The 9499-nt window shown below is 44.6% G+C and overlaps 1 long non-coding RNA gene across 1 annotated transcript in view; it reads left to right on the forward strand.

Moving 5' to 3' along the window:
- The window catches only part of LOC110256409, a 28065-nt gene extending 23075 nt beyond the window's left edge, over nucleotides 1–4990 (forward strand). Inside the window, exon 4 of the long non-coding RNA XR_002337865.1 lies at nucleotides 4779–4990. This is a non-coding gene — a long non-coding RNA (uncharacterized LOC110256409). The remainder of the gene's footprint in view (nucleotides 1–4778) is intronic.

Below are 9499 nucleotides of genomic sequence, written 5' to 3' on the forward strand. Positions count from 1 at the left end.
GTATCTTTTTTTATGCTTAAATTTTCCCTTGAAATAAGGGTGGAAGCTATAGAAGGTCTTCACATCTGGACATATGAGCCTTTCCAAGTCTCATTTAGGACTAGAAGTTTGTCTTTTTTTTTTTAACGGCCACATATGGAGGGACGTTCTTGGGCTAGGGGTCAAATCAGAGCTGCAGCTGAGGCCACAGCTACAGCCACAGTAACACCAGATCTGAGCTGCATCTGTGACCCACACTGTAGCTTGCAGCAATGGTAGTTTGCCATTTTTAGGCAAACCAAAGGAAGCTCCCCAAACCCAGAGCATAGTGGGAGCAAGTCTCTGGACAGCTCGATTCAATCTAATTCAATGCATATTTACTGTCTACTTTGAGCCAAGAGCTAGGGAGACAGATATCAATAAGATACATGCCTGCCCTGAAGGATCTTCCAGGCAGGGTGCATTCCTCAGTGACGTCCAGGTCCATTAGTGCATGTGCTGAGTTGGGGGTGACATGTATGCCACCTCCCCTCATGGGCCCAATGGCTGCATTGCCATTCAGTCGTGATGCAATCTCAGAATTGTTCTCCACATAGCACATGATTGACCAGCTGCCCAGGAGGAGAATCTATCCCTGCAGTTGGTAAATATAGGCTTTGGAAACCCCAGCTCCAGCATATACTAAATGTGGGGTTTTAGGAAAACCCCTTACCACTCTTCAAGCTTCAGTTTCCTGCTCTGTAGAATGGGACAGGCTTCGCAACAACACTATTGCTGCCCCCATTTTAAAGATGAGAAAATTGAGGCATGGGTAGGGTAAATAATTTATCTAAGATCAAAAATAGAGAGAAGGAGAGCCAGAATGCAAAGCCAGAGGTCTAGTTCAGAGTTCTTCTGGTAATTGCTAGACTACTCTCCTTTTAGGCTGGTCAAATGTTCTCGAGGCTCCAAGAAGCATAAAACTGTCAGATTCAGATGAAATATCTAATAGAGGGTTCATGAGGGGACATATTCCCTTGGCTGAGATGTTAGCTGTGGTTTGAGACAGTTTCTTTTGCTTTCAAGCAAGAAAGGCCGTGGTGGACAGACCTGTTGGATTTGCGAATGTAAAGGCTCACATCAGTCTTTAAACTATTTGGCAGCGTCTGACTCTTGAAAGCAACTCATCCGATAACAGAAATATGAGTCAGGGATCACTTGACATGGTAGTTCAAGCCCATCTGACTGAAAAATGTGCCTCAGGGGAACACTGTTAAAGTGTCCATTTCCAAAGAGAATTCCACAGTGATCAAGGCACAGGCTTAAAAGTAAAAAAGGAAATGAGGCAAACCTTAACTCAGGACTCAGCCATGTTAAGTTAAACCTCTTAGGAACAGGGCCTGGCACCAACACAGTGTTTTGTAAATAAATGAAATACCAACAAGCGGCACGAAGGAAGACTCAGTCAGAAGTACCCACGCTTGGATGTGATTGATCTTTTTGTTCACATCCTTCCCCTGCTGGCCTCAGAAAAAAATCCTTTCATTTCCCAAACTCAGTTTCCTTGTCTTTTAAATGAAATTATAACAATACCTCAAGGGAGGTGTCAGAACCAAATGAGACCAGTGAAAATAAAAGGATGATAAATATGTCATTTGTAAATCCTAAAGCACTAGACAAATGGCATTATTATTACTATTATTGAAGGACTCGAAAGAGGTCTTAAGGCAGAGAATCACATTTCTGGTGCTGGCACCTGAGACGATCTGCCTTTCTCCCCAGCCCCCTCCCTGGCACAGCCCTACCCCTAGCTGCTGTCCCAGCCAAGTAGGGAGTAGGGGAGAGCTGTGTCCCTGGCACTCGGGGTTGGAACACTGAGTGCCCACTCTCCCTCTTTTGCAGAATCAAGTCCATACAAGTTGTTGGCAGCAGCTGCAACAAGCGCACCAGGTCAGCAACATTCACGATTAGATAGACTTCTGTGGACTGCCCTGAGAACCTGGTGACCCAGGGAGCCTCATTCCTGTGGGCGCTGGCCTTGTGAGTTTTAAATGACTGGCTTTGTCACTACACTTTGGAATGCATAACCTATTCCAGACATGGGGACTACTGTGCAGAACCAGATCAAAATACGGTGTGTACTTCAGAAAAGAGTACTTAATCCATGGGAGTTCCCTGTCATGGCTCAGTGGTAACAAACCTGACTAGTATCCATGAGGATGCAGGTTTGATCCCTGGCCTCACTGGGTGGGTTAAGGATCCCGAATTGCCGTGCGCTATGGTGTAAGTCACAGACACGGCTTGGATCCTGCATTGCTGTGGCTGTGGCATAGGCTGGCAGCTGTAGCTCTAATTCAACCCCTAGCCTGGGAACTCCTATATGCCAGGGGCGCATGCCTGAAAAGACCAAAAAAAGAGACAAAAATGAAAGGTAAGGAGTGGCTCAGTGGTTAACAAATCCGACTAGGAACCACGAGGTTGCGGGTTCGATCCCTGGCCCTGCTCAGTGGGTTAAGGATCTGGCATTGCCGTGAGCTGTGGTGTGGGTCGCAGATGCAGCTCGGATCCTGCGTTGCTGTGGCTGTGGTGTAGGCCGGCGGCTATGGCTCTGATTGGACCCCAGCCTGGGAACCTCCATATGCCGCGGGAACGGCCCTAGAAAAGGCAAAAAGACAAAAAAAAAAAAAAAAGTAATAAGGAGGAAGTTTTATATGGCAAGTGAATTCCAGAGGGAAGCAGAAACTCACAGGGTAATAGGAGGTCTTTTTGTAAATACAACTTTTAAGCAACTTTCCAATATGCCATCAGTAACAGAGTTTAGATGATTTCTGTCTAGAAATATTTGGACAGATTTCTTTCCCTGAAATAATGTGAGAAGGTAACTCACATCAGGTGTTATTTCATTTACACTCCCTAAAATTCCAGCAGGTAGTTATTAATAACCCACTTTTTCTTTCTTAAGTGACTTCCGTATGAGATTTTAAAAATTTATTCAATAATGAATAACCCACTTTTAATAGGTTAGAGAACTGATTCCTAGGGATGGATGTGATTCCAAGGTCACGCAGCTATAACATGGTAGAACTCTGGCTAATGAATTGTCTGGGAGTTCCCATTATGGCTCAGTGGTTAACGAACCCAACTAGTATCCATGAGGATGTGGGTTCCATTCCTGGCCTTGCTCATGGGGTTAAGGATCTGACCTTGCCTTGAGCTGTGCTGTAGGTTGCAGACATGATGTGGATCCTACATTGCTGTGGCTGTGGCTGTGGCTGGCAGCTGTAGCTCCAATTTGACCACTAGCCTGGGAACTTCCATATGTCATGGGTGTGGCCCTAAAAAAGACCAAAAGTAAAAGACAAAAAAGAAAAAGAAATGTCTGTTTTAGTCCATGGGGTTTCAACCACGCCATGTTGTCTCCACCATGTAGGCCTAGACAGAGCTATACTACTGAACTTCCAAAATCTAGACAGGAAAAGAACAGTCTGGAAAGTAAAACAAAATTTGTTTCTCCATGAGGTTGAGGGCTCAATCCCCACCTTGCTCAGTAGGTTAAGGATCTGGCGTTGCTGTGGTGTAGGTTGCAGACTCGGCTCAGATCCAGTGTTGCCGTATCTGTGGCATTGGCCGGCAGCTACAGCTCCAATTCAACCCCTGGCCTGGGAACCTCCATGTGCCAAGGGTGCACCCTAAAAAGACAACAACAAAAAAATTGGTTCTCATACATATAGTAGGGAGTTCAGTTCATCTTGGAATGATGCCTTTTAGCTTTCAGACCACTAGTGGGTATTTTATATGGGAGATGCTGGTCTATCTAGTTCACTCGTTCATAGAAGAATCATTCATTTATTCAACATGCATTCATTGTACCATGCATTTTTCTAGGCAATAGGGATAGAAAAACAAGAAATAGTGCTATGCTCCATAACTTAATGTATATTATATATATCCTTTTCTATATGTCGGTTATTATAGAAAAAAGGGATCTACCTGCTCTGTGGGTCTCACTTCCCTGTGAAGCTGTAATAGGGGCCCAATTGTTAAGTGCACTGCAGGTGCTGTATTAGAAGCAGGGAAGCTTCAAGGGATCAGTGCTTTGGTCAGTGTCAGCAGTTATTCCTAAGGCAAATTCACACACATATGCAGATAAGGTATCTTGAGAAATTCATTTTAGTCATGTTTGGAATACTTTCAGATTTCAAAAATTGTTTTGGTAACAAGTTTATATAATAAAGACCCCTCTACCTGTGCCATCCTGGTGCAAAACCAGATGAGAAGAGTGGGATAGATTGAATTTGGGCTCAAATCTTAAGATGATTTTGATCCTCCAAAGACATGAGATATGCCAGCCAAAGACCGCAAATGTGTTCCAAGTGTCACAGAAGATTTTGTGGAGCTAAGGACAATAAGTGGGCTTTCTTTCTTTCTTTCTTTCTTTTCTTTTTTTCTTTTCTGATTGCCCCATGGCATATGGAATTCATGGACTAGGGATCAGTTCTGGGCTGCAGTTGTGAGCTATGCTGCAGTGTGGCAATACTGATCCTTTAACCTGCATCCTGGCACTGCAGAGGCGCCACCAATCCCATTGCGCCACAGCAGGAACTCCCATAAATGGGCTTTTTTATCCATCCTTAGGAGGATTTGAGGCTGAGACTGAACATTTTACAAAGGACCTCTCTTTCCCAGCCCAATATTTTATATATGTGAACATAATTTAAATGATTGAAGATAGCCTAAAATACCAGCAACTAATAGATATAAGCATTAAAAGAATCATACACTTGTTCATTCATTAATTTATTTGTTCATTCAATATTTAGCATCCAACAGGGCCTGTGCTTCAATGGGGAATACGAAATGAACACACCTCCCAGCTCCCAAGAACACACACTCCAGAGGGGCAGACAAAGTGTGAACACAGGCACTTCATGCAGAGCTGCTAGGAGCCCATAGTGGCTTTTGGAACAGGTGGGTTTATTTTATTTTATTTATTTATGTATTTATGTATGTATGTATGTATTTTACTTTTTAGGGCCCCACTTGCAGCATATGGAAGTTCCAGGCTAGGGGTTGAATCAGAACTCTAGCCACTGGCCTATACACAGTCACAGCAATGCCAGATCTGAGCTGTGTCTGCAACCTGCACCACAGCTGAGTGAGCCCAGGGATTGAACCTACAACCTCATGGACACTAGTCAGATTCATTTCTGCTGAGCCGCAAGGGGAACTCCAAGCACATGTGGGTTTAACTTTGAGGGTACAGAGGTACAGTATGTTAGAATTTGATTTTGGAGAAGAAGAAGGAAGGTACTAAAAGCAGAGGGCGAGTAAGAGCAAAGCTGTGTAAGCAAAGCCATGTAGCTATGAAAGTAACTGATGGGTTCAGAGGATAGAGACAAGTCCTGTGTGGTTGGAAAGCAGACCACGGGCACAGGAGCTGAGGCTGCAGAGAGCAGGGACAGATCTTAGGACTCCCACACACACTGAGGAGCTCGATGTGTGATGAGCAGACAATGGGGAACAAACCATAAGAAAGCTTTAAGTCCAGAAGTGCCACAGTCATAGTTGCTTTTCACTAGGTCACTGAGAAAACAGTGAGAATAATAATAAAGGGCAAGAACAGAGATGGGGTTCTACTTAGAAGGCTACACAGCAACGACTTGACAAAGTATGAAAGCATTTCATTCTCAACGATTTAAATAATACCAAAGCTATTCCAGGTACAACACATTACCTTATTAATGGGTATTTAGGTTGCTTTTAATTTCTTACCATAAACTGAGCATGCTTGTACAGTTGTTTAATGAATTGCTTATGAAAAAACGACTTCTTTTTTTATTTTTATTTTGTTATTTTTGGCTGTGCCCAAGGCATGCAAAAGTTCCTGGGCCAGGCATCGAACCCTCGCCACAAAAGTGACCCAAGCTGCTGCAAGTGACAATGCAGATATTTAACCTACTGTGCCAAAAGGGAACTACTTCTTTTTTTTTTTTTTTTTTGTCTTTTGTCTTTTAGGGCTGTACTCGAGGCATATGGAGGTTCCCAAGCTAGAGGTCTAATCAGTAGCCACCAGCCTATGCCAGAGCCACAGCAACACCAGATCTGAGCCGCGTCTGCAACCTATACCACAGCTCAAAGCAACACCAGGAGTTCCTGTAGTGGCATAGTGGTTAACGAATCCGACTAGGAACCATGAGGTTGCTGGTTCGATCCCTGGCCTTGCTCAGTGGGTTAAGGGTCTGGTGCTGCCATAGCTATGGTGTAGGTTGCAGACTTGGCTTAGATGCCACATTGCTGTGGCTCTGGCATAGGCCAGCGGCTACAGCTTCGATTCGACCCCTAGTCCGGGAACCTCCAAATGCAAAAAAAAAAAGAAAGAAAGAAAGAAAAAAGTTTTCAGAGTTCCCATCATGGCACGGTGGAAATGAATCCGACTAGGAACCATGAGTTGCATGTTCTATCCCTGGCCTCATTCAGTGGGTTAAGGATCTAGCGTAGTGGTGAGCTGTGGTGTAGGCCAGTGGCTACAGCTCTGATTCGACCCCTAGCCTGGGAACCTCCATATGCTAGGGGTGTGGACCTGAAAAGACAAAAAAAAAAAGTTTGTGTCCCCCTCAAGTTCATGTGTTTAAATCCTAACCCCCAATGTGATGATATTAGGAGGTGGGGGCCTTTGGGAGGTGATTAGGTTTTGAGGATGAAACCCTCATGAATGAGATTAGTGTCCTTATAAAAGGGATCCCAGAGAGGTCTCTTGCCCTTTCCACCACGTGAGGTCACAGCAAGAAAGAAGCTGCCATCTATGAACCAGAAAGAGAGCTCTCATCAGACACTGGATCTGCCAGTGCTGCTGCCTTGAACTTCCAGCCTCAAAAACAGAGAGAAATGTTCATTGTTTCAGCCCCTCGGTCTATGGCATTTTTGTTATAGCAGCCCAGACAGAGAAGTCAGTTCCTTCTTTTTTTTTTTTTTTTAAGGGCCGCACCTGCAATATATGGAAATTCCCAGACTAGAGGTTGAATCAGAGCTTCAGCTGCTGGCCTACACCACAGCCACAGCAACACCAGATCTGAGCCGCATCTATGACTTATGCTGCCCCTCAAGGCAACACTGCATCCTCAACCGACTGAGCAAGGCCAGGGATTGAACCCGAATCCTCATGGATGCTAGTCCACTAGATTGTTAACCTGCTGAGCTGTAACAGGAACTCCAGAAGTCAGTTCTCATGGATGTGCTTGGAAAGGGAAGGTGAATGGGATAAGGTTTTTTTTTTTTTTTTTTTTTTTTTTTTTTTTTTTGTCTTTTTGCCTTTTCTAGAGCCACTACCTCAGCATATGGAGGTTCTCAGGCTAGGGGTCTAATCGGAGCTGTAGCCGCTGGCCTACACCACAGCCACAGCAATGCCAGTACCGAGCCATGTCTGCGACCTACACCACAGCTCACAGCAGCGCTGGATCCTTTAACCCACTGACCAAGGCCAGGGACCAAACCCGCAACCTCATGGTTCCTAGTTGGATTCATTAACCACTGCGCTACGACGGGAACTCCAGGTTTTTTTAATTAAAAAAAAAAAAAGATTTATTGTTCCTGTGAGGCTCAGACTTGAAGCTAGTGACAAAAGGGAGAAATTGGGCTGAATGGTAGAACTTTTCAGAGCAATGCCACACATGAAGCTGATGGAGCAGGTGGCATCCAGGAGGTGGTGTTCCACTGGGTCCTAGAGGATCATTTCAGGCTTAAAACAAGTACCCTCCTCTTTTCCCTCTCTATGACAATTCTTCCTAGTGGCTTGTTAACACTTGAAACAATTGAAACCCTTCCAAGATCTGGGTCAGATTTATTTGAGGTCACACCTACCTCAGGCTCTGTACCAACTCCATCTCTGACAGATCAGTGTTAATTCTTCACTGAAAGCTCTGCAGGAATGATGAATTCCCTGTATCTTCCTTATAGGCACATGTCGGGGTCTCCCATACTTTCATAGTTAAACCTCAGCTCGTGGTCTTTGTTCATATTTTAGAGACAAGTTTGAAGAGAGGAGGTCTGTGGTGATATTAGAGTTAGGGCACCACAGGAGGATAGAACTCAAGACAGGCATAGAAACTTCTGAGCACTTGTCTAGACTAGAACTCTCTGAGGCTTTGAAGTATGTGCAGATTTAGTAATGGTTAGTACTCTTAACTAGTCACATAGTTATTGTTTGTTTGCCTTTTTTTTTTTTTTTTTTTTTTTAGAACCACCCCTGAGGCATATGGAGGTTCCTGGGGTAAGGTGGAATCAGAGCCACAGCTACAGGCCTACGCCACAGCTGCAGCCACAGCCACGTGGGATCCAAGCCACGTCTGCGACCTATACTACAGCTCACGGCAACACCAGATCCTTAACCCACTGAGCAAGGCCAGGGATCAAACCCAAAATCTCTTGGTTCCTAGTTGGATTCATTTCCGCTGCACCACAATGGGAGCTCCCATTCTTAGGTTATACACGAGTGATGTGAAAGCATGACACAGGCACAGATTGGAGAGATAAGGCTGGAACCTCCTTGACCTGCAACCAAGAAGCACTTAAGTATGAAATATTTCTCATCATGGCAGCTTGAAACAAATGCCTTCCTTTTTGGCCATCATTGCTAAAAGACTTGGCTATAAGGACAATAATAACCATGTGGCCCAGATCTCTTGCCAGATCTTCCTTGAAGCCAGTCCATGTCAACTATAACAGCCTTTCTAGGAAGGGGCTGAGGAAAAGTGTTTCCAATGACTAACAGCCCATGAAGAAAATATCATTTCCTCCAACTTGCAGAAAAGAAAAATCACAGGAAAGGACATGGCATGCTCAAAGCAGATTTGGCTAAAGAGGTTTTGATCTACCTGCAGTTCTTTTCTTAAGTTTGGATCACAGACTGGTCCCTCTAAGGCCCTTTCTTCTTGTACCCCCTTTTCTCTCTACAGATGGAAAAGAGAAGAGCCCAGTCCTTGACTGTGTTTAATTGTGTGTTCTTATGTCTCCACAGATTAGGAGATTTGAGATAGCAAAGACCACTCTGTCTCAGCTCAGCCACTAACTCACTGGGTGATTCTTTAAAATTAAGGCTGCTAGGAGTTCCCATCGTGGCTCAGCAGTTAACAAATCCGACTAGGAACCATGAGGTTTCGTGTTTGATCCCTGGCCTTTCTCAGTGGATTAAGGATCCAGCGTTGCTGTGAGCTGTAGTGTAGGTCACAGATATGGCTTGGATCTGGCATTGCTGTGGCTATGGCGTAGGCCAGTGGCTACAGATCCAATTGGACCCCTACCCTGGGAACTTCCATGTGCCGCGAGAGTGGCCCTAGAAAAAGGCAAAAAGACCAAAATAAATAAATAAATAAATAAAATTAAGGCTGCTAGACGTGGATAAGGAAATGCTGTAGCCACAGGATTTCAGCCAAATCTCTTATAACCGCCTTTAAATTAGCTGGAGAAATGCAGGTTGGGTGAGAATGGAGGCACCCCACCACACTGCAGTTCTGACTAAATGGATCCATGTGAATCCAGGGGTCAG

Source organism: Sus scrofa, chromosome 13 (genome assembly GCF_000003025.6).
Source record: "Sus scrofa isolate TJ Tabasco breed Duroc chromosome 13, Sscrofa11.1, whole genome shotgun sequence".
Classification (NCBI taxonomy): Eukaryota; Metazoa; Chordata; class Mammalia; order Artiodactyla; family Suidae; genus Sus; species Sus scrofa.